The sequence below is a fragment of the Fukomys damarensis genome, unplaced genomic scaffold (genome assembly GCF_012274545.1).
Source record: "Fukomys damarensis isolate Sample0158 unplaced genomic scaffold, DMR_v1.0_HiC HiC_scaffold_21, whole genome shotgun sequence".
NCBI classification, from domain to species: Eukaryota; Metazoa; Chordata; class Mammalia; order Rodentia; family Bathyergidae; genus Fukomys; species Fukomys damarensis.
In genome coordinates this window covers 24,514,143-24,539,945 of record NW_022900933.1, presented here as the reverse complement: position 1 = coordinate 24,539,945, position 25,803 = coordinate 24,514,143, and the positions used below count along the sequence as shown (strand labels likewise).

At 34.6% G+C, this 25,803-nt stretch overlaps 1 long non-coding RNA gene across 1 annotated transcript in view; it reads left to right on the top strand.

Moving 5' to 3' along the window:
• Positions 1-18,229, top strand: part of LOC104856766 — a 44,041-nt gene extending 25,812 nt beyond the window's left edge. Inside the window, exons 3-5 of the long non-coding RNA XR_778700.2 lie at positions 7,652-7,791; positions 8,483-8,632; positions 18,213-18,229. This is a non-coding gene — a long non-coding RNA (uncharacterized LOC104856766). The remainder of the gene's footprint in view (positions 1-7,651; positions 7,792-8,482; positions 8,633-18,212) is intronic.
• The last annotated feature ends 7,574 nt before the right edge of the window (positions 18,230-25,803 follow it).

The following is a 25,803-nucleotide window of genomic DNA, read 5'->3' as shown; positions in this document are numbered from 1 at the left end:
ATATATAGTACTGGGGATCAAACTCATATCATTGTGCTTGTGAGGCAGATGGCAGAACCACTGAGTTAAATCCCCAACCCTGTATTTTATTTTCTATCTTCAACTGTAAGATACTAGTAGCATGTCTTTTAGCTAATGGAATGTGTCTATTGTGAAAACCTCATTATATACATAGTGAAAATCACTGGACTTGTCAGTCTAGAAATAGTACTGGGGATCAAACTCATATCATTGTGCTTGTGAGGCAGATGGCAGAACCACTGAGTTAAATCCCCAACCCTGTATTTTATTTTCTATCTTCAACTGTAAGATACTAGTAGCATGTCTTTTAGCTAATGGAATGTGTCTATTGTGAAAACCTCATTATATACATAGTGAAAATCACTGGACTTGTCAGTCTAGAAAAAATAATGAAATCTGCATCTTTTAAAATACCTACAGTATATTTATTATAGATGAAAATAAACTTAATAAACCTGTAATAATATGTAATAATTTACATCATGAAAACCCAGTAAAATCAAATAACAAAAATAAATCTCTGTACATTTATAAAGATTGTTGTATTGAATTATGTAAGACATTAGAAAAACAATTTCTGTACTTCATTATTTACAGGGTAATACATCATAATTTTTTTCTTTATTGGTACATTGTAGGTGTACAGTACAGTTACATTCATCATTGGGATCTTGTACCTTTAAATGATGGATCTTGGTTCTTATTTTTCCCCCATTCCCCTGCTCTTCCTTTCCCCCCTCCACCCTTCCCTTTTTACATCTTAACCATGGCAAATAAAGATATTTGTCATTATTGGAAATCTTACCTATTGTTCATTTCATTAACTTTTTTGACTTTTTATTATTGTACCTTTACAATATTTCCAGGGTTTCACTAGGATATACAATGCTTTGAAGGACATTGTGCACATCCTTAGTCTATGTTTTATTCATTACTTGAGGATATGTATCAGATTGTGGTATTCATAAATCAAAATTTATGTGTATGCAATGTGTATAATATGTGTATATATATGGATATAAATATATTTAATCAGAAACAACGTTCTCTTGCCAGATGAATTGCGTAGTTTGGATATCATACAAGTGATCCCAAAGGTACAAATGCTAAAGTGTGGAAACCCAAAAAGCAGTATTGAAAGGGGGTGACACTTTTAAGAACTTGAAACTAAACGGAGGTGCTTCGGTCAACAAGGAATATGCTTTCCAAAGAGAGTAAGGCAGTTCTCATGCAACTGATTGGTTATTCTGTGAAAGGGCTCTTAGGAGAGAAGTTTGATCACCTTCAGGTCTCCCTGGTTACTATCTTGAGCTGTGCGACCTGGTCCTACAAGCACTTACCATGAAGTGACTCTCTTGACCACCCTCTTCAGAGGCTGAATCTATGAGATGCCCAGTTTTAAAATTAGAACCTCCAAATTGTGAGCTAAATAAAACTTTTTGTCATAAACTAGCTGTCATGGGTATTTCAGTAATAATGCAAAGCTCACTAATGCATAAAAACAGAGGAACTTAATACAAGCAAAATATGTTTGAATTTAAGAGAGAGACTCAAGCCCTCTTTTAGAAAAGTAACTTCCTCATCTAATATCATTTTTTTTTGAAGTTGAGTTGACACATCTGATAATACTCTGTCTTCGATGTTAAGAAATGTTGGCAGGCGAGGCAGCAGAGGAGAAATGATGGAGTAGTCAGGTCCGGAAAACTGAGGCATAACGCTATTCATCCGGGGCTTTTGGAGATAACTTACAGTTTCTCACTGAGCAGACATACAAAGGATTGTAGAGCCTTGAAAAAGTGTGCTCAATGGACAAGTGTGAGTGCCGTTTCTGTCCCCAGTGCTATACAGGACATAATATCCTCACTCACTCTTACATTTTTCTCACTTTTCCATGTGTACCTAGTGACTCAATTAAAATACATTGCATAAAACCTCTGCCATGCTCACTTATACTACGAGGCTAGTATCCTCGTAGAACAATTCTGAGACTTTAAACACATGGACACACTCTCTCTCTCTCTCTCTCTCTCTCTCTCTCTCTCTCTCTCAGTATCAGACACTACAATTTGTCTGACATCTCCCAGTTTAGCTTATCTTATGATTGTAAGATAAAATATACCAGCCTGAAACATTTCCTTTAAGACTCAAATCTAAAAATTAAAAACTTAAACCTTGTGAAAACTAGTAGGTAGTAGGGTATGCAAGATATAGGTAAATAATTGTAATCCCACTTGAGAAGCAATAGATAAAAGATGTCAATGAATAAAATGCGAATTTGACATTGCTTTCTAAAAGCAGTTGTGAGGCAGGTGACAGAACCACTGAGCCAAATCCCCAGCCCTATTTTCCTCACTTTTAAAAATGAGAGTTACAGGTTGGGGATTTAGCTGAGTGGTTCCACTGCCGGCCTTGCAAGTACAAGATCCTGACGTCAATCCCTGTACCAAAAAACAACAAAAATAAAAAATAAAAATGAGAGTCACATCATTCATTGTTCTGAGAGTGTTTCTTTTGTATTTACCTAAAGTGTGTATTCCTTGTATCTAAATAAAATCCTGATGCCACTAAGTAATTATTATGTTATTTTACACATATATAACATATACTTATCTATTTGTCTATCTGTAGATATCCATGTCTATCCTTTTCTTCACATTTCAAACTTACATAAGTCTTTGACTACTCATTTTGCATTAGGCATATGAACTGAAAATGCCCAGAATGTGTGTATCCCTCAAACCTGGAACCTGTATTGGTGCACTTCCCTTTATAGAAAACATTACGACTCTCACTTGCTTAAGATCAAAACTGTGGACATTAATTCTGACTTGCCAATTTCATTGGATTAAAAAGCCTGGTATGTTAGTAAAGCCTAATCCTGGAGGTGATAGGTAGGTCATGGAGGTGTGACTTTAGCTATTATATGTGATCCTTAGCTCATTCCTCTCCATCACTGTTTCCCTGCTCTGCTTCCCAGCCACGATAAACTAATTAGCTTTGCTCCTTCACATCCTCCTCATGTGATATTTCTGCTTTGAAGCCAGTAGGTCACAGACTGAAAGCATGAGCCAATGAGATTTTTCTTCCTTTAATTTATGAGTTTCAAATATGTGTTCAGCAAGAGGATACATACTAGCTAATACAATAAACTGGCACTAGGAGTGGCATCATGTTGTGACTATACCTGACTGTGTGGCTTAGAAGCCTTTGGAACTGATTTTGGGGAGTTTGAAAAGGTTTGGAGATCCAGCTAGAGAATCCCCAGAATGCTATGAGCAGCGCCTGATGAGTGATTCTAGTCAGAGCTCAGAATATCAGAACACTGATAGTAATACATCCAAATATGGGAAGATCAGGTGGATTCAATCAGGAGCAAGGGCATCATCGTCATTTGGACTACCTATCATGTGTGTTCACTCTGGCAGAAATTTGTCTACATATTGCCCCTGGGCTAAGATTAAGAGAGGTGGACTAATCTGGTAAAAAACAAACAAACAAACAAACAAACAAACAAAAAACTTCAGACTGCTTTTACCAACTTTCTGGCTGTGGTGTGGGGATAGCTGGATGCCTTTAGTTAGATTTATAGTGACAATTTGAGCCAAAAGGCAGAGCACAAAAAAATGGTAAAAACCTAAATTTTGACCTAGTAAGAATCATTTGAAATTTTTGGGCACAAGAAAATTTAACTGTTAAAAAGATAAACACCATTAAAAACAATCTAAGTACTTTGTACAGGGACACAAAGAAAGATACCTTGAGGGAATTATAAGAATTAGAAAGACCCTAACAATTGCAGACTCACAAGTACAAAAGTTTTTTTTTTTATAGATTTCTTGGAACCCCTGCTAGGGAAGGACCAACTAAGCAGTTGATTCCCAAGGATTAATTTCATTGTGTTCACTCATCCAGGCACTCAGAGTTCACTATTGCCACGGTCTAAGGGGTCCTGCCTACTGCTTCTGCAGACAGCAGACCTTGGCAGTGCCCATATGAGGCTGGTTCTTAATGGCAGGTAGAATTCAAGTTGTAGGACCACAAAAGTTTCCACCCAAATTTCAGAGGAAGGCCAGGAAGATCAGGCAAAGAAGACTTTAGGGGGCAGAGGTTGAAACTGTCAGGATGAAGTTAACATTCAAGGGAGAACTCAGGAAATTGAAGATGACAGGAATGTGTAATATCTGGAGAGCAAAGTTGCAGTCTGAGAATGGAGGTAGCCCAAGAGAGCAAACACATAGTCTGCAACCTTGAAGGACTTAAGGGTGGTGCTATGTAGATCCTATGGAACTCACATCTCACTACCATGTACCCTGATGTTCAACGAAGAGTTGATGGAATTAATATTTGCCATGCTGTTCTTTTTTTGTTTGTTTGTTTGGTCCTATTTCTTGTAGTCCTGGATTTCTCACTTTTGGAAAGGGAAAATTTACTACATGCCATTTTACCTTGGGATTATATAACTTGTTTATTTTTATGGAAAGTCACAGGTAAAGAGTTTGCTTAGATTAGCAGAGTCACTTAATATTGAGCTTTTGAAAATTTTTGGAACTGTTCAGACTTTGTAAGGGATTACTGCATTTCCACTTGTACATAGGAGAGCTGCATTGTATTAGATTGAATTATGAAGTTGCTATTAACTTTCTTCAGGTATTAAGCAGAGCTTAAGGACATACTGTTTTGGTATACAGTTTATGGTGGTGACCTTGTCACTGCTAATCCTGACTTGTCAACTTTATTAAATCATAAAAAAATCTAGTAGATTAGAAAAACATGACTCTGTGGGTTTTGGGTGGGTAATGGAGGCATGGCCTTGGTATATATACCACGTATATATGCCATATATATGTATATAATCCCTACCCCTTTCTTCTCCATTACATTTTCTTTGTCCACCTCCTGCTTGCTATGACCTGAGAAGCTTTTCTTTCCCATGATATTTCTGCCTTGGAAATAGCTGATCATAGACTGAAGACATGAGCAAATTAAAGCTTTTCTTCTTTAAGTTTTGAAGTGCCAGATATTGTTTCTCGCAATTTGAAAGCCAATTAATACAAATATGTATGAATAATTCTTGACTCCTTCCTTGCTCTTAAAACTACATCCCATGTATCAGTAAATCTCACAGGATTTTCCTTCAAAAATTCACAAACACTACTCCCTACCACTCCCTTCACTTCAGCCGTACTCCAAATCCCACCATCCCCTGCTTGGAAGCAGGCAATAGCCTCCTCCATGGTCCCTCCCTCTGGTGCTTGCATTCCAATATTATTATATTATTTGTACAGCAGACTGTCATCACACATCACTGCCTGTCGCAAAGATCCTAGTATTTTCTGTTGCACTGATAATGAAATCAAAAGTTCTTGTCCTGTAGGTCTAGTTCCTAGCTAACTTTTCAAAATCACCTCTCACCACAGTCTCCCTGGATTCCTGAGCTTCTGTCCTACTGGTGTGCTGGTTGCAATCAAACCGTGTTAACTAGCTTTTTTTCTCAAGCTTTGGTATTTGCATTTTTCACTTCCTAGTAGGCTATTTTTCCCCCAAATTAACTTGATTAAATTTTATCATTTATATCTTTGTTCAAATATTACCTTGACGATGAACATATTTTCCACATTACATTACTTTGGATATTTATTTATACACAGTCTTTTCTAAAAATCTTGTATCTAAAAGGATTCTGTCACAGTGAGTATAATATACTCAGTTCTCTACAAATGTAATTGTCCCAGGCTTAATGGTGTATATGTGTACTCCAGTCACTATGGAAATTTGCGTGAGTTGGATTTTACTTTTGAGCCTCATCTGGGCTCAACTTAGTAGGTAATTTAGTGCAATTCTGTCTGAAACTATAAAATAAAAAAATAGCTGGGATACAGCTCAGTGTGAAGGTCCTTAGATCAATTCCCAGTATGTCAAAAAATATAAATAAAATAAAATAAAAATATTGTTGAATGAATTGATGGGTGAATAAATGATCTTTAGTTTGGCAATCTGCACATATCCATCCTTTAAGCATCAACATCATGTTACAACTTGTATATGTTTTCTTGTTTGCTCAAAGTTAAAAAAAAATTCTGAGCAAGCATGCTTCAAACACTGTGGTGTTTCAGTTTACCCCAAAGAATTTGAGAGGAACTAATTTATTGAAGAAAATCTAAGAAATATGGGGGTTGTGAACAATGACCGCATCTGCTGTAATCTCTTCCAACTGTCTGGCTATCAAATTTGTCTGAGCACACATTGATCAAATCTTCACCCTGAGAATCAGAAATATGTTTGAGAAAGTTCTGATATGTAGTACAAATTTCACAAGTCTTACCGTGAAGATTGATGTATGAAACATAGCTAGATAAATGGTAGGGCTATTTTGAAGAGCAAACAATACAACAAAAGAATCACAACTATAAGGGAGGCATTAACTAGGATATTAACATCTGTGTTACATTTTGTATTAGCTGTTTTATAATTCTTAGCTCCTTAATTCCAATTGACCAAGTAAGTGAAGGGATTTCTTTAAGAATAACAGCAGTACACAACTTTGTGTATCTCTGTCTACAATAGTCACGGGATAGCCTTGATTTTGTACATATATCTTCTAGTGCCTGACACTTTCCTTTCTGTCTTCCCAATGCACTATTCTTATATCATAATGAGTTCTGATACTGTTCATCAACATGGCATATATGATATAACTATGATACTAGTTATCATTATTAATTACAATTGAACATTTACATATTTCTATGAAAGATGAGAAAAACTGGCCCAATTAATGTTCTCTTCAAATTTGCATGGCAGATGTACTTCAGGGAAAAAGCAGATATCAAATATAAACATATTAATAGATATGTCAGTATTTCTTGCACATATTTACTGACATAGTTTTGGAAGCCACTCACTGTGCATTCTGTGTTTATACTTTTAATGACAGTATAATTCATTTCCAGATCCCTAGATAAATGATCTGTTAACTGCTATTTCAATGACGTGACTGCAAAACACAACTGAGAAGTAAGACATAGCCACACACCAAGTAATAAATGTTTTTTTTGCAAAACAACATTCTGATTACTTTGCTAAAAAAGTGAAATGCAATATTAAAGAGAAAATTGCTTGAGACTTGAGAGTTATGGTACTTTTATTTGACTTGTTGAAATTGAATGCAGGTTGAAATTTTTCTTTTCAATTAAAATGACATCATTCATGGAGATTTCTATTTATATTCATTGCATACTATAATTTTTCAATTCCTGTTCATAATTTTATTCTAGTCAGAAATAAAAAAGTTTTTGAAATTATTTAACTATTTGCTTTTATTATATTATATTCTAGGAAATATGTTACTCTACAGTTACTAATTAAAGACAAAATAAAATACTTGCTTGTCACTTATTAGCAATTACTTGTGCTTGATGAACTTGTCTCAGAATTTATGACACTTCAAAATTGCTGTCACAGAATGGAATGGGGAAATTAATTTTAGTTACTTATGCAAACATTGACTGAACTTCAAACCAAGAGCTATAGGACATATAAATATGATAAATATATTCACTGTTTATTCCAACAGCATGAAATAAAGCCAATAATAATGATCCTCAGAAGTTCTTTGTTCTTCTTTCAACAGCAATCAGAACTGTTGAATTTGAAAATATTTGGTACCAAGATTGAGAGACAACATCAGGCCACGTTTGACTTTGGTTAAGAAATGGAGTTGAAGTAGCTGTGTCAACACAGTGTTTGAGATTTGAGCAAAGGCATTTGAAGGTAACATCAGCCTTAGAGTTAAATTTTCTTCCATTCCAATAAAGTCCTGGTTCATTTAATATTCTGCTCCTTCCTCATCTGATACTAATTTTGTGGCCTTGGATAGATTACATTATAAATCTGTTTCTTCCTTTTTGAAGAAATGTGAGGTGAAATTAATGTTCTTCAAATGTCAAATGCCATTCAACAATGGATGACATGAATATAAAAGAATTTCCCTTTCAATGCAAGTCATTGACTATTCCTTTGTGTGCTAAAAGGCAAATAATATATTGTTCAATATGACTCTACTTTCTATTTGTAAATAAAATAGTTCTCAGACTTCCATTCAATTAAATCAAAACAATAAAAGGTCAAGGGAAAAAAATTAAAGAAAAGCACATTCTGAAATATTATTTGTGAATCCATGCTCTATCTTTAAACAGGAGAGCAAGCTTCTTTTCCAAAAAGCAATGTTTGAAACTGATTCTCAATATTTCTCCATCCACTGAGGCTAGAAGAATCACAATGAAATAAGAGTTTTCAGATAAATGATTCTTTTGTGATTCAGCTCTGATTTAACTCAGTTAACTTCCATATGATGAAAAAGTTTAAAGAAAACAGTGGGGTCCTTAAACAAAATTGTGAATGAGGAAAGATGATCTTTAAAAGTTTCCATAAAACTATCTTTGGTGGTTTTTCGGTGACACAGTTACACTCAACATCTGTGAAATATTCCTCGGAAGCTTCAGTCCCGCTGAAGGACCGGTTTCCTCAGTTCTTTGTGGTCTTTGTGCACCTTTGGGACCTACGACACTTCCTGGTCACTTCCGCAAAGACAGCGGAAATGAAATCACACCAAGTAAGAGTTCCTTATTTTAATAAGAAAGTATAGATTAAATTAGGAAATGTAACAATCCTCAAGAAGTGACTTATATGATATTTTAGGAGTAAGCGAAGCTGCTTTAGGAGGATATTAGGACTCTACCTGTGCTGTAAAAATACAGTTGCAAAGAACCTCAGTACATCTCCATTTCAAAGGATTCTTGTGACACCTGTAGCACTTGGTCTCTTTTCTCTCTCTTTTTTTTTTTTTGTACCGGGGATTGAACTCGGGTCCTTGTGCTTGCAAGGCAGGCCACCAAACTGCTGAACTAAATCCCTGGCCCTCGGTCTCTTTTCTTATACATATGATTTTCTTCATTAGTCACATAAACTCTCTTATTTTAGAAAATGTCATTGCTTTTCTTAGCAAAAGTATAATTTTCCAAGATTTAAATATGCCCATACAGTATGCAAAGAGTATATGTCAAAGATTCAATTCATAAATAAAATACATAGTAGAATAATAGATTGACAATTGAATAATGAATAAACATTTAAAGAAAAATAATTATTGAAGCAATATTATTAAATTAGATACAAATTGAATTAAGATTCGATAGGAGAAGAAAGACATAAATAAGGGAAAAGAAAAAATGTAAGAAAAGGGAAAAATGAAAACAACATAGGGAAGGGTAGAGGGGATGAAGGGAGGTCAGGGGAATAGGGAAAGAAAAAGAACCAAGATACATCACGTATAGGTACGAGATCCCAGTGATGAATGTAACTGCACTGTATACTTAAAAAGTACCAAAAACGTAATGAAAACAAAGCAAAACAAAAAACAAGGACTCTTGTACACTGTTAATAGAAATGTAAATTAGCACAGCTACTAGGAAAACACTACTTAAAACTTTCCTAAAAGATAAAAATATAACTATCATATAATTAAGCAATTCTGCTTCTGAGTAATAGCCAAAGCAAATGAAGTTGCTACCGTGAAAAGGTAACAACTGAATGGATAAAGAAGGTGCGGTATAGACAGATAATAGATAGATAGGGGCCAAGGATTTAGCTCGGTGGTCTTGCTGCCTGCTTTGCAAGCCTAAGGTCCCGAGTTGGATCCCCTGTACAAAAAAAAAAAAACAAAAAAAAAAGTGTGTGTATGTATATATATATATGTATTTATATAAAATCACTTGCTTACTACATTCCTTTTTATTGGAATGTGATTGCAGTACACAATGTTTACTCTGTACGACGTGATTTTTACCAACATTTATGAAACTGGAATACACTACGCAAATCAAACAGGAAGAAGAGAAATGCCTCACTATATATACTGTATCAAAAAAAAAAGCACAAAAATATAGATTGGTGTTTACCAGAATTGGGAAGGGGAAGGATGTTGGAAAGTTGTTTAAATGTAAAGAATTCCAGTTAAGCTGGGTGTGGTGATGCACACTTGTAATCCCAGCAATTGGGAAGCTGAGGCAGGAGGATCACTGTGAGTTCGAGATCAGCCTGGGCTACACAGTGAGTTCTAGAGCAGTCCGAACTACATAGTAAGACCCTGTCTCCAAAAACAAACAAACAAAGAATTCCAGTGAGACAGGAGGAATAAATATTTTAGGTTCATTAAACATACTAAAAGTTCATTCAATTCATATAATTCGTACTAATATTTTACAAATTTAAAAACTGTTTAGTTATTTTAAATATTCTCACAAAATACATACATATAAATGTGCCCATGTGTATATCTGTGTGATGATAGATATATTTATTAGCTTGTTTAATCAGCCATATTTTACACATATATCAAAACTTCACATTGTACCTCATAAATTCTTGCAATTATTAATTTGGCAATTAAAATTTACAAATAATTTTGAAAACATAATTTGAGTCTATATGTTAATAATTTTAGGGAAATTGATGATTCTAATAAATATGAAACTGTACTTCAAACAAAAATGCTTTCTTCCTAGAAAATTAATTCTCTTTGGGTGAATCTAGTAGAAAATGTATAAGTTTGAACTATGCATTTATTTTTTCTGGAAGGGTAGAAAGTCTTTCTAGGCTCCTTACTTTAGCTTGATCAATGGTTCTATCCAATAATGCGAAGAGCTCAGCGGCACTGTGCCTGCCTTGCAAACACAAGGTCCTGAGTTCAATTCCTGGTACTGGAAAAAGTAAATAAATAAAATAATGTGAAAGGCGGATTATGGAGGACCGTACACAAATTTCCTAATTTGTTATATTTATGGAGCATCACAGGAAAGAGTGCATCACAAGAACAAGATTTTATACACAATCTTATGGTATATTTTATTACTCAAAATCTTAAGGAGAGGGATGTAGTTAATGATTTTTAGGAAGGTTGAATGAACCCTTAAAAGAATAGAGAGCTATGATAGGCAGGGACAGAGACTGGTTGAGTGAGCCATGAACTTCCTGTCTCTTCTTCCCCTGCAAGCAATCAGAGAGTTCCCTGGTTATAGAAACTCCCCTGGCGGTGAGGGGAGGAATGACAATTCTATTTAGGAGGTTCTCTCTTTGTGCAGAAAAGGAGTTCAAGGAACATCTCTTCTTGCGTTAGCTATTTTATCCAGTTGACTTCAGCTCAAATCATCAATATTACTGCAGCATATTTTCAAACGACATATCATGAACTCCTTAAAAATTATTCACACTCTTTTTGATGTGGCATACTCTGCATGCTTACACTTCCTTTTCTTTATTTTCAAGTTTTAGATAGCACTACTGAGTACCTTCATTCCTGCTATGCTCCCCCCGCCTCACCTTTTTGTTTTGTTTTTTCCATAATTCACTCATAAAGTAAAAAAAAAATGAGAAAGAACAAAGAAAATAGAAAACTGAGAGAAAAGAAAGAACAGCAAAAAAAAGGATCACTCTATTCTCCATTTTCATTGCTTTCATTTGAAGATATATCAAATATATCTGTGTATCTCAGTACACAGTTGAAATATCCTTCTATAAACAAATAATTCAATGTAGGAGCCTCTGTCTTGTTTTAGGTGTTTACCAGCTATTGTTATAAATGATTGTTGGAAATTCCAGAAAACCATAGCAAAATAAAGTTTTTCCTTTCAATGTAATTTGGTAAGTGTGGGAAAAGGCAGAAAGAATTAAATAAGATGAAATGATGTAAAACAAATGAAAATGATTGAAAGTATATTGTGTAAATGATCATGGAGTGATGTGAACTCTTGAACTTTCTGAAGGAGAATTAATAAAGTAATGTCCTTTCTATGAGAAATTGGATGATAAATTTTCTGGACATTTTAAATATTTTGATTTCCATATTATTCTGCATAAGTTTGGCTGAAGAGTCACAGAAATCCAGCCTCTTTTTGAAATATGAAATTGTGCCTGTCACTATATTCCCTGAGTTAACTTAGTGACATCCTGACTTTTAAACTGTTACACCTCACTCAATATTTTAAAGATTAGACTTTAAAAAAATAATACACATTATTTATTTTGGTGTGATATTTACACTTGTGTTTTCCAAAAAGAAATGGTCACAACACACTGTGGAAATAACAGAACAGAGAGATACCTTGGAATCCTTGCCAAATGCAATTGTCGTGGTTTTTTACTTTATGAAAGGCTTTTGGATTTAGTAAACATTAGGAATTTTACAAAAGTCATTGAAGTGCATCAGAGAAGGAAGATACCCTGTAGATACAAGTTCAATTACACAGTTTCAGGGAAATTAGCAGAGTTTAAGTTGATTTGCTTCCTGCTGAGCAGTTACAGCTTTTTACTATAAAACTCAAGACCATTTTCAGCATCATTCCAGTGAATGCAGGAAGATGACTGGTCAGGTCTATTCAATATAACAAGAATTATAGAAATGTAATAAATCATTTTCAGTACTAGGGATTGAAACCAAGGTCTCTGCTAAATCTCCCACCTATTTTTAGACACCTAATTTAGAGTCAATTCTGCTAAGTCACTAAGTTGTCCAGACTGGTCTGGAGAACTCATGATGTTACTGCCTCGGGATGCCAGATGCTTGGTATATTTTTAAGTAGAGCCCGTTCCAAGCCCTCGGATGCTTTTATCCTTCTTCAAGTGTCACAGTAGTCCCACAAGGGGAATCATAGTATGGTATGAAAATTGAGATACAGAAATTAAATACCCACTATTAAGAGACAAAACACTATACTGAACTTGAAAATACTTGTAAATGATTTTATTACTTGGCAGAATGTTATCTATACATATTTGAAAATTGGAAATATTCATATATAAAGGCATTATTTAGTCTGTCTAGAGTTACTGTTTAATACTAAATGCACTTAGTCTTTAGCTAACTCATCATGGATTTAGAATGACTGATAGAGAAATTTAGGTTGCAAGAAATTCTAGAGAAATATCTTTTTTTCTTTTCAAAAGGAATAAGAGAGAACTGAAACTTCAAAATATGTATTCAATATCAGGTTGATAAATGAGCCTTGCTGGTTACATTTACCAGATAATGACATTGAGTTGAAAATTAATTGTGAGGTACATTTATAGTTTCACCATTTGGAGAATATGTTCATTTGCCAGGGGTGCTGCAATAAGGTAGAACAGACTAGGTGGCTTAAATGGGAATTTATTTCCTCACAATCCTTTGTGTAGAAGTTCAGTCAGTGTGTCAACAAGTTCGGTTTCTATAGCTTGTAAAACACATCTCCACTATGTTTCTACGTAGTTTTTCAATGTATGGCTTTCCTTTTTCTTACAAAGAGTCCAGACATCATATTATTGCTGATTCTAATGACCTAAATAAACCCTATGTAGGTACCTCCATAACAGCCCTATCTCCAATTACATTCACATTCAGTGTGAATTTTCAGAAAAGAAAATTTATCTCATAGCCGAGATTAAAGATGGAGACTTCGTTTGATTATGCACATCAAAAATTATTTTCTTATGACATGTAAAGTGTATTTAAACTATATTATTTTATTTAATGTATATCTACTGGAAGATCAAAAAGAAAGAACTCTTGAAGATACAGGCATAGGCAAAGACTTCCTGAAGGGAACTCCATTTGCACCAGAAGCAATGCAATAAACAAGAAATGGAATTACGCTAAATTAAAAATCTACACAGAAAAGGAAACAGCCAAGAGAGTGAAGAGGCAACATTAAAGAATGAGAAAAGTTATTTGCCAGATACTATCTGAACTTGGGCTCTTGAGCTTGCAGGCAGGTGGTGAAATCACTGAGCCAAATCTTTGGCCATGCCAGACACTATTCTATTAGAGGACTAATATTTAGAATATAAAATATACTAAACAATTAACTCTCCCCAAATGAAATGATCCAGTCAAAAAATGTGAAAATGAAATGAATAAACACTTCTCAAAAGAGGAAGGACAAATAGCCAATAATTACATGAATGGACATTCAGAATCTTTGGCCACTAAAGTAATGCAAATCCAAACAACTCTGAGGTTATCTCTTACTCGATGAAGGAAATAAAACAACCAACACTGGTCAGGATGTGGGGAAAAGAGGATCTTCCAACATTACTGGTAGGTATGAGAATGAGTACAACCTTCATGGAAATCTGTGCAGAGATTGTTCAAAAACTGAAAGTAAAAACTCTGTTTCACTCAGTTGTATCCTTCCTGAACGTATTCTGAAAAGAGTTAAAGACATTATGCTATAGCAATTTGTGTGTGCTCATGTTTTTAGCAGTGCAATTAACAGTAGCTAAACCATGGAAACAGCTTAGATGCCCACCATCAAATCAATAACTGAAGAAAAAACATATATGTGTGTATACATAATGGAGAATTACTCAGACATAAGTAGAGATAAATTTGAGTTATTTGTTGGGAAACAGGTGTACCTTGAAACCATAATGTCTGTAGGAATAAATCAAACTCAGGGTCTTAAATATTGCATGATATCACTCATATGAGAAACTCAAAACATACATACTTTAAAGAGTAAAAGAGAGGACAGATGGCAGGAAACAGGGAAGTAGACATTTTGGTGATGTAGGAGGGGATATAGAGAAGGCAGGAGAGGAGACAGTTTGGAGGAAAAGCAGATCAAAGATGATGAAAGTATGATATATATATTTAAATAGATGGATAAATAGATGATTCCCCAAAGTACTTGTAATAAAAGATGAGAACATCATATAATAGTAAGCAGACCAAAAAATTAGATTTCTTTCATCCCTTCCTAATGCAAGCTTTTCTGTGCTATATACTGAGATAAAAATTGTAAGAGATATTCAAGAATTTGCAAAGATAACCAGCAGATTTTCTTTCATTTACTGCTATATTACATTTGGCTAAATCCTTTTCCTACCACTGCTCTAGTTAGATTGTGCTTCATTCTTTCCTGGAGAAATTAGCAAGAATGAAGTAGGAGCATCATCTATGCCAGTTCATGGAAAAATCTTTTGCTGTTCTGAGCTGGGATATTGATGTTTTTAGGGTCCTTAAGACTGTCTTTGACTTCAATAATTAAGTGGAAGAATCACAGTGACAGTTTGTGAAATGAAAAGATATAGAGAAAATGAGCAGAAGACAAAGGCACAGAACAAAGTCCCAAGGAATGCAGAGGAGAAATCCTGGTACCTCAGAGGGAGCCCAAATGGAAACTCAGCTCCTCCAGCCATGATGGGTGACCCCAGATGAGTAAGTTCCAACCAAGAAGAGCAGCAGTGCAACCTGTTTATGCAGGTTTTTGCTTTTAAGGGAATCAGTCACAATCATGGCAACTGAGTCACACAGGCAGTTCTGTAGAGAGGAAACAGGTGTTCATGATGCATAGCATTACTAGTATTAAGTGTTTAGACTAGCACAGTGTGATCAAGCACCAGACACACCCAACCTAAATCTTCAGCACACTACACTTCTATAGAAAAGATGTTGACTATAGTCCTTGCCTTTGTTCAATAACTACTTCTCCAGCAATACTTGCTTTGTATCCATATTTCCTTGATGCTGGGTAAATTGGTAAGTGGAGAAGAATCTGAGATTTCTAATTCTATTTGTGCAAAGTCAGCTCAGTTCTTATTTTCAGATAATAACCTGTGAATGCAGTGGATATCTTAAAAAAAAACTATAGTACTGCCAGGTAATATACTTTTTTAAATTAAAGGAAACCTACAGGCTTTTTGAAGAAAACATTTAATGAGGTTTTAGGTGACCACATCAGAGAGTACTACACAATAATTTCTCACTTTAGAACTTTTGATAAATGATACATAGCTATTACAGATAAAAAGGTAAACAATTTTATTCCCCTGTGAGAATAAATGGTATTTGTGTATTTTCTGAGTTTAAAATTGAATTTGATGTCATATGAAATGAATGCTTTGCTCAACCTAGAAGCAGTTTTGTAAATAAGCATTTCACTACAATATAAATGGAAAATTATAAAACTAAATGTTAAGTTTTAATAAATGTTTTCAAAAGTTGACACATTATACAACACACACTCAGGTCAACAAAGAGTTTTGTAATGTATCAGTCGGAGTTCTTTCAAAGAAGACATGTGAGATAGAATAAAATAGAAGACATGTGAAAAAGAATTTATCATAATTTATACTTTTTAGATATAAGAGAGGAGCTGGGAAAGTAAAATCTGGAGTTAAGAGTAAGAGGATCACAAAATGAGTTCCTAGCCAACCTGGTAGAGATGCTGAAAAGGACTGAGAGCTTGGGATTTTAAAGAGAAATTCAAAATCCTAAAATATTGCTCACCAAAGTCAAGTCTTGAATGCAAAGCTTACAAAGGGATTTATGGAATTTTGTTTCTACAAAGCAATTGCCATTCTTTGATTGGTAGCTAACTCTTTGGTTGTAGGCCCGAGGGTCTCCACGGGCCAGCAGGGATAGCAAGGGGAAAGAGGAGCGGAAGGCTGCAGAGTACTTAATGGGAGTGTTGGTCTAGATTCGTGTCACTGGGCCCGTCCATCACCGTATCTAACTGTGTGACTAAGTACCAATAGCTACGCTTGACCTGAGTTCCTGAGCTCCTCATCTTCCAAGATAAGCTGCAAACCCTATAAGAATGGATTCTAGGAAGCATAACTACTTGCACAATCAAGTTAACATTCAGCAAACAAGTATTTCAGAAGTAGCTTTACATAACTTCCTAAGATCACTATATCATCCATGAAAATTCACTGTGTTAAGTTCTAACAGAATACATGAATTTTGGTTATTTTGTGTTGTATGAGAATAGACACATATGATGTAAATTTTTGCCTCCTTTCTCTTGCCCAACGTGAATTCTCATGAGTCATCCATATTGTTGTATGAAGTTTTAATTCATTTATTCTCATTACAATATACTTTTTGCTTCGGTAGATTATAAGATATTTTTAATTTCTACCAATATTGAGCATTTGATTTGTTTTCATTTAGACATATTAACAATGGTGGTAATACTACTATTCTCATGCATAATTTTGTTGTGAATTATTAGTTTTTACCTTCTTAAGAATTAAATGTCTGGATGAAAGGATAGCTATATGATTAAATTTACTTGATACTGGCAAATAGTTTTAGAAAACACATAGTTATTTTAACCTCTCGATCTTTTTCATTAATATCGGAAGCAAATATTCCCCTTTTTACAAGGTTGTTGTGCATAATCATATAGTTTATGTCAAGACACTTACCCTGATGACTAATGGGCTTGCTGTGAACTTGAAATAATAAAACTCATTTTAAAACATTTGTTTTACTGCAGTACGATGAATCCTCAATTAAGTGAGGGTTCATTATTTTCCCTTATAACTTCATGGTTTGATGTTCACAGGTATACAAAGCTTATTAATCCAGGCAGTAATTGTTAATTACACAAAACACACGCAAATCTGCCCTGTGCTCTCCCAGGGTTGATGATTAGTAATGCCTTGGCTTAATACTCAGCTGTCTCTAGGCAGTTACAAGTTACATTAATAAAACTAAATGGTATCATGCCCTGCACCTCAAAGTGCCAAATAGCAGTAAGTCCATTGTTGGTACAACATTTAAAGAATTTTACTAGTAGAAGGGGAATATGGGATAGGAGATGAGGCAAATTCTTTTTCTTAAAATCTGTTTAAATGGTGAATTCTCATGTAGAAGTAAAGTTTGACCAGATATCCAAATTCAGTTTTCAACCTGGCATTTCAAAATCTGGAATTCCAAAATTCACAATTAACATAAAGATGACAAAACAGGATTAAGATTAGTACAGCACTTCAGGGTTTCACTTATTCATGCAACAAGTATTTAAGGAGATTGTCCATACACAGAGGCTGGTAGAAGACTAAGTGTTATCCCTGAAGAATTCTGAATTCTAATTGGAAATCTAATGGCAAACAAATGAATAGTTATTATATGAAGTCAAATGAGGTAAATTTCTCTAAAGAATAAAGAACAGGCAGCATATTGGGAGATGAGATCTTGCTAATCTATACTATTTAAAGTAAATTGGTCAAGGGGATATTTGAGAATGACTTCTAAACCATGCACATTTTACCCAAAGGTCAGCACACTCTAATTGTCGCACACTCTTAACATGAACACACATAGTAACATAAAAATTGTAGACATTGATTTTTTTTTTTTTTTGAACCAGGAATCAAACGCCGGACCTTGCACTTGTGAGGCAAGCAGAGGAACCGCTGAGCTAAATGCCCATTTGACCCAGCTATTCCCCTGCTGGGTATTGTCCCCAAAGAATTAAAAGAATCGTACCACAGTGGTGTATGTATAAACATGTTCATAGAGGCACAATTTGTGAAAGCTAAAACTTGGAAGCAGCCCAATTGCCCTTCAATTGGACACGGGATAAAGAAATTTTTTGTTTGTTTTTTATGAAATAAAGGATGACTCAGCCATGAAGAATTAGAAACCAGAGACATTTATAGCTAAATGGATGCAGACTGAGGTGATACTTGGTGATATTCTGGTTTTTCTGTAGTGAACCACTGAGCTAAATCCCCAGCCGAGATAATACTCTAAGGCAAAATAAATAGGATGCATATGTGTAAATACCAGAATAGTTTCTCTAGTGTGAGAAACTGAAAGTGTAAAAAAGGACTAAAAGTTATAATAGATAATGTGAAATAGGAAGAAAAGGTACAAAGGGGAAGGGGAAGTGGGAGGGGTAGGGAAAAAAGATAGGAATGAAATTAAATGAGAAAATGGAAACAAAGTCTTCACAGATAGGGAGGGGTGGAGGGGTTGAAGGGAGGGCAGGGGAATGGCTAAAAATAAGATCCAAGATCCGTCATGTAAAGGTACAAGGTCCCAAAGATGAATGTTACTGTACTGTATACTTAAAAGTACCAATAAATGAAATGAAATGAAAAAATATTTGTTGAGATTGTATTCTGTCAAACAAAACTCACCCAATGAATCTGTCTGTTTAACTTTCCTAACTAGTAGAACATTTAAAAAATATGTCTGTAATTTTATGGACAGATCATTTATGATGAGTATAATTTACTGTAGCTTATCACATATTATCATTTGGCAGTGAGATATAACCTGAATGAATTAAGTTGATACTTTGGCTACATTTCAGTGGCTGACATAAAGGATGGCATTAATTACTCTTCGAGAGGGACATAAGCACATCAATTGAATTCTTCATTTACCTCACCAAGTTTAGTATCTAACATTAGATAAATGCTTAACTTTTCAAATATCAGTTTTGCGAAAGGTAAGAATTCTCAGTAACTTGTGAATGTGTGTGACATAGTTACAGAAGACAGAATAGGGAAAGGTAGTCAATCAGATATTGTAGTTTCTGTTTTAGTACTATGATTTCATGTTTTTAAAAGCAAGCTTAAATTATAAATGTTTTTTAAAGATGAAAATAAATTGCCTTGTGAAAAATAATGTAAGGTGGCATTGTTTTATCATGAAAATAAACCTGTTATGTTTTGTCAATGCAAATGTGCTATTAGAAAATTATTTCAGTCCCTCCTGAATTCACAAAAATGACTTGATATCGAATCTGTACGTAGTTATTAAATAACAGAAGAAGAGACAGAAAATTTGAAACAGAAGCAATGGAGTGCAGTTTAATTAGTAATCCTTCCTTGATACTATCATAACTGACATCTAAACAGGTCACTGTAAAGATGCTGAATCTGTGATGATATGTGTGTAGTAAAATTATTCTACAATATTTCACAGACCGTGATATTGGCACGCAAAATGTAATCATTTTACTACATAACAATGAATTGTCCTTTGTTTTCTTCAGCCATGAAGGAAAGAACACTGTTTTTCAGATAGCTATTGTTCTTTAGTGGGGGGAAAATGTGCTTCTATTGCCAGGACTTTTCTCTACATGATCTGGTTGCTTTGGATTGTAGGACTGTTTTTTGTTTGATTGTTTGGGTTTTTTAAGAGAGGGTCTCACACTGTAGTTGAGACTGACCTGGAACTCACTATGTATCCCAGGCTGGTCTTGAACTCACAGTGATCCTCCTGCCTCAGCCTCCCTAGTACTGGGATTACAGGCGTGTGTCACCATGCCTGGCAGGACTGTTTTTATTTAATGAATTCAATCTATCAGAAAAGGAAGGAATAAATTAATGGAGAATGTTGGAACTTATTCTTCCTGAATGAGTATGGATATTTTATTGTATATCTCAACTAGAATCCTAAATTAGGGAGAGTATCAAAACCAAAAATGGTTGTCTATAGTCTTATCTGCTTAGTCTTCTGCAGTCAGTCAGCATACAGTGTAAGGTCCTCACATCCACAGCACTGAAAAATAGCACATAGGGGACAAGGCAGGCTTTCAAGTTGTGCAAACTGCGCTGCCGTGATAAAGACCGTGGAATGGGAGTGTAAGGTCACAGAAGTGAGCTTGCCTAGCATAAGTGAGGCCCTGAGTTTGAATCTCAGCACCACAAATAAATACCGTAAAATAAAAAGAATTCATTAAAAATATGGAGGTAAATAATAATATAAGATTTACCAAACTATGTTTAATTTTTTTGTTGCTGTTTGTGCTTGTCCTTTTTGTAGAGGGAAGTGTGGAGGTGGTAAAGGGAGGGCAAGGAAATGGGAAAAGAAATACGAACCAAGGTATTTCATGTAAAAGTACAAGATCCTAGTGATGAATGTAACTGTATTGTTTGCCTTAAGTGTTCCAAAAAATTTAATGAGGGAAAAAAGAACAGTAAAGTTAAAGCACATTTTTAAAGTTTTCATGTATTTTCTTCAACCCTTAGGAATTAGGTGAGCATAATTAATTTGTCATCTTCTGATGATTTTTAACTAAGATACTGTACTGCATATGTAAATGTTTGATGGATTTTCAGTTTCATAGTTTATTAGGTCCTGGCTCCATGTTCCAGTTAAAATGGCAACAGTTTAACCAAGAGCTCTAACAATTCTTACAATTTATTTCATCCAAATTGTCTCTTCTTATTCAAATTTCATTATCTCTACTATCCATGAGCAGATCCAACACTCTGCTTTGGAATTTAGCAGGCATTTTATTGCTAGCTGTGGCACTGGCCACAAAAACATAAGAAATCTATAAACTTACATCACCTCCAATACTGGGTTCATACCATTGCCAAAATTAATTATAAAAAAGATACACTGATGATATTCATAAAAATATGTCACCTATATTCAATATTTTATTAATAGTACTAATGAGTGACAACTAAAATGATAATGCCAGTTCAAAAATCATTTAAGGATCCCAGTATTTATAGAAAATTCACTAGTTAATATCAAAATAAAATTGTTGATTTAGGAACAATAATGGTTACTGTTTTTCAGAGCAATGAAATACATGTTTTTTATTATCATTTTTACTGTACATTAAGTACTAATACCATTGTACATTAAAACATACAAATTAAAATGAAATTTTATGAAGTATTGTACCTTTTATCAATGGTGAAGAGTATAATAATCTCTTTATATGATGATAAAGTGGTTTTATCCTCAACAGAGTTTGACAGGACATGTTATCTATTGTTTAGCCTAATTTCAAATATCTTTATATCCTTCTTTATAACAAACAATAAATTTTTTAAAAATCTGTTGAACAAATGATATATGCCCCCCAAAAACCCAGTTTCTTCATGGAATAAATAAAGCAGCAAGCTAACAAGCTCTTTGTGCCACAACAGATAAATAAAAGACAAATTTGGCCACACACAATATAAAATTTAACACACAAAGGGCACATAAAATGAAGTTAGAAAGCAATTTTATAGTCATAGAAGTGTTCTGATGTGGAAAGATTATGATATGCTAGGAGAATGTGCTCTGAAGAATTCCTTTAAAACTGGACAGCATCACACTGAGTGAAATAAGCCAGACCTGAGGGTTACATATCACATGTTTTCTATTATATGAGGAACCAAATGTATAAATAAATAAATGCATAAAGTAAACTAGTATCAAAAGGAGATGAGGGCGAAGGTGAAAATGAGGTTGAAAATGATCAAAGTATGTTACATATATGATACATTTCCCCAAAATAAACATCACTATTCTGTAATACGAACATACACTAATAAACATATCTGCATATTATGATGTTTCATTCCCAATGCACATCACTGGGTTAGGTTTTTAATACCAGTTCTAGAAGGCACAATATGCACAATTTTAAAAGTTAAATAATGGAAGGGTCAATTTATAACACAAGACTTCAAAATATCGGGGACTTGCCAGGCATGGTGGCACACGCCTGTAATCTCAGCATTCAGGAGGCTGAGGCAGGAGGACTGTGTAAGTTCGAGACCAGCCTAGGCTACATAGTGAGTTCCAGGTCAGTCTCAATTACATAGTGTGACCTTGTCTCAAAAAACCACACACACACACACACACACACACAATATTGGGGACTTAATTTTATAGGGATAGAGAGAGAAGAGGAAGAAGCTCTCATTTTAAGAGGTGACACAGATGCCAAGAATTTATATTTACTGTGGATAGCATTTAGATTTCTTCATATCTTCCTTCTTTTAGTCTTTGCTCAAAACCTTTTTATACTGAACTGGAAAGTTTTAAAATAATGTTAATCATCACTAGTTGTTGGAAAATTCAATACTCTTCTTCCCCCTCCAAGTTTATATTAAGTTTACTTCAGAAAGGCATGTCAATACTCTGACAGACAGATGATAAATCCAAACAACAGCCTTATAGATTTATAATTATTCTTGCATATAACTACTCTAAATTGGAGGTAGGATACCTTTATGATGATTGTCTAGTATATGTCGATTGATATTTCATCTATTGTATCTCCTTAATTGCTTGAATATCACTCAGTCAATTCTTCTCATTATGTGACATGGTTTTAAAGATTTTCTGCCCTGATGTTCACTCATTTTTCTTTCTTTTTTAGACACAAGCTTTTCCCTGTATCTTCCTTTCCCCGCTTAAGAAACTATTTTGAAATTAATAAAATATTTCATGTTGATTGTTCTGTATTACCAATACTCTGCCTCCCAATATGTTTTTACATTCATTCACTCCATTTCCTTTTCAAAATATTGTGATTTTTATTGTCTCTATTGTTCACACAGTTACAAAGAAAATAGAGTTTTACAGCCAACACAAGTTCATAACTAAAGCTTTTGAAATGTTTCCATAACAATATTGAATTCTAAAGGATTAAAGACAATTTTTTTTTTGCTTTAAAATAACTATACCATTGTACATTTTGCTGGAGTGGCAGCTAGTAAAACATTCTAGAATCAGACTATGTGTAATAAGGCCAAGTGGGCTGTTTTAAAATAGGAAAATGTCTGTTGCCATAAAAGTTTGCAGGGGAATAGATTTAATATAGGATGCATAACTTATAGAATTATTTTATAATTTTCACCCAAAAAGTCAAATGTAGAGGAGTGCAGGAGATCTAACTGCACACTAGAGACCCAGTGAATCCAGCTAAGGGTCTGGATCCCACGACACTGCCTCATACAAATCCAGCTGAAGGCCTCAAACCCAAAGCAATGTCTTCACAAGAGCAGCCAGTGGCCTAGAGCCCACAGCAATATCTCATGCTTGTCCGTATTGAGAATCTGTACCAGGAAGCCACAAACACGACTGGTGGAAACCAGGAAACCAGCACCAGTAGTTAGCAGGATCTGTGCTACTGACTGAGGCATCTACCCTGGAGCCAGGAAGCAATGCTCAAGGTAGAGATCAGAGCTCCCTTGATGAGAACAGGAGTCATTCCCAGGGAAGTGAGGGCCCAAGCTCCTCCTCAGATGAGAACAGCCAAGCGTGCATCAGGAAAAGCAACCACAAGAAGCTTCTCCTAGAAAATCATCAGCTAATGATCTTCTCCCCCAGTTTTCTTTTTATGCCATTGGTACACTGATTCCATGCAGCTGGGCAGTCCAAGTTCCTTAATCCACTTCCATTCCTTCATCTCTTCTCTCCCTTATGAGCATGCCCTGAACCAAAAACTGTGCTTCTCCTCTCCCAATTAATTCAAATTTCCCAACTGACTAATAACTTACAATATTTTACACTCCACTGACTATGGAGAACACATGGTATCAAGTAAATTTTTGGATCAGAAAACTTTCTAACTATTGTAAGAAAGAAAAATAAATATTATAAATGACCAAAGCTATGTAACTTATTGAAAATTATATGAATAATTTTGGTGGAATTCAAACATTTAAAATTTGTATTGTTCTATGGAACTGGTTTAAATATTTTCTTTTTAAAATTAATTTTATTGGTACATTTTAGGTATACAAAATAATGACATTCATCATTGGAAATTTGCACCTTTATATAATATACCTTGGTTCTTATTTTTCCCCATTTTCCTGTCCTCCCTTCAACCCCTCTATTCTTCCCTATTTACGCAGACTTTGTTTCCATTTTTGTATTTTCTCACTTTAATTCCATTCTCTTCTTTCCTCTCCCCTACCTCTCCCATTTCTCTTTCCTCTTTGCTCCTTTTCTTCCTGTTTCACATTATCTATTTTACCTTTTAGTCCTTATTTACACTTTCATTTTCTCATACTAGAGAAACTATTCAGTACTTACATTTTGATCATATTTACACTTTTAGTATTTCACACTAGTGAAACTTCGGTATTTACACACGTGTGATTTATTAATCTCATTTGAGTATGGCCTCAATGTGCGTCCATTTAGATATAAATATCTATAGTTTCTCATTCTTTATGGCTGAGTAGCACTTCATTTTATAGAAAAAACACATTTTCTTCATTCAGTCTACATTTGATGGGCAGTTGGGCTGTTTCCAAGTTTTAGCTATTACAAACTGTGCTGCTATGAACATGGGTGTGCATATATCACTGTGGTGTGATAATTTTAATTCTTTTGGGAAGATACCCAGAAGAGGAATACCTGGATCAAGTGGGTCCTCCAATCCTACCTCTTTGAGGTATCTCCATACTAATTTCCACAGGGGCTGCTCCAATCTGCACTCCCACCAGCAGTGGAGCAGGGTTCCTCTTTCTCTGCAGCTCCACCAGCATTTGTCATTGGTTGATTTCGTGATAGCAGCCATTCTCTCTGGGGTGAGATGGGATCTCAGCATTGTTTTCATCTGTATCTCTGGAATGACCAGTGATGTTGAACATTTTTTCATGTTTATTTGCTGCTTTTACTTCTTTGGATGAGAAATGTGTGTTCATTTCAGATGCCCATTTTTGGATTGGATTTGAATTTTGAGGTCTGATTTTTTAATGTTCTTTGTATATTCTAGACGGCAGACCTTTGTCTGAGAAACAGCTGATGAAGTTTTTCTTAAAATCTTGGATATATACATAAAATCTATCATTGAATTTATGTTAAGCAGGTATTCATTGGTTTTACTAGAATTGCTCCGAAGAGAACAAATACACTCATAAGAATCTAGTAATATCATTTTAGGCTTTGTTTTATGGGTTCAATTATTTTTTTTCATCAGGCAGTAAAAAAGGGACATTATAAAATGTAGCATATAATGAATGGGAAGCACTAGATAAAATAGAAATAGATTGCAGGTTTTTTATATTGGGATGAAGAGATACAGAATACAAAATAAATATGATTATTCAAAGATACTTAAATTAAGCAAAGAAATTGTAGTCAGAAACTACTAGAGTAGCATATCAGATTTGATAAAATGAAAGTCCCAAAATACAGTAACATTAAAAATACTGTAAACTGCATAGTAGGTAATAAAAAGGGGTAAGTAGACA